The sequence below is a fragment of the Terrapene carolina genome, unplaced genomic scaffold (assembly GCF_002925995.2).
Source record: "Terrapene carolina triunguis isolate 2854851 unplaced genomic scaffold, T_m_triunguis-2.0 Scaffold786, whole genome shotgun sequence".
NCBI classification, from domain to species: Eukaryota; Metazoa; Chordata; order Testudines; family Emydidae; genus Terrapene; species Terrapene triunguis.
In genome coordinates this window covers 20,227-20,920 of record NW_020665137.1, presented here as the reverse complement: position 1 = coordinate 20,920, position 694 = coordinate 20,227, and positions in this window count along the sequence as shown.

Below are 694 nucleotides of genomic sequence, written 5' to 3'. Positions count from 1 at the left end.
GTCACTGAATATAGCCATCATACCAATAGTGGAATATAAAACAAGTCTACATATACTCTCCTTAAAATTTTTACTTCTGTCCATTCCCAATAATTGTAACAAATCATTATTACCTTCACTCCACTTGCCACGTGCTCCAAGCACAAAACCAAAGAAGTGAATATTTTTACCTCCCGTTAAGTTTTTAATTTCTTCCTCTAACTCAAGATAATAAGCCACCTTCTCACTGTGGGCTTGTTCCAAACTTCCGGCATTATCCTCCCATCGCACTGTAACATCAACCACCACTGCTGTATCTCCTTTTATAAATATAATATCCAGCTTTCTTAACTCACCCTTACTATTTCTCAAATGGGGCTCTATCATTGCCTTCCACCCTAATTTACCAACCTTATCTACAACTGCAGACACTACTCTATTATGCCTTTTTATCCTAGCATTCTTAGTCTTATAACATTGTCCTGAGATATGCGGAACAGTCTCCAGCACTTTACCGCACCATCTACAAAGAGCATTCACACCTCCTCTTCCTCTTGCTAATGTCTCCCTAGTAGGATAAATATTTGCCCTAAGCTGCAATGCTGCGATATACGCTGACGATTTAACTTTACTAGAGTTTCTAAAAATCGAATTACTAATTAAATCATTTTTAAAATATTTTATCCCTATTCCCTGACATCTCAGTTCCGATCAT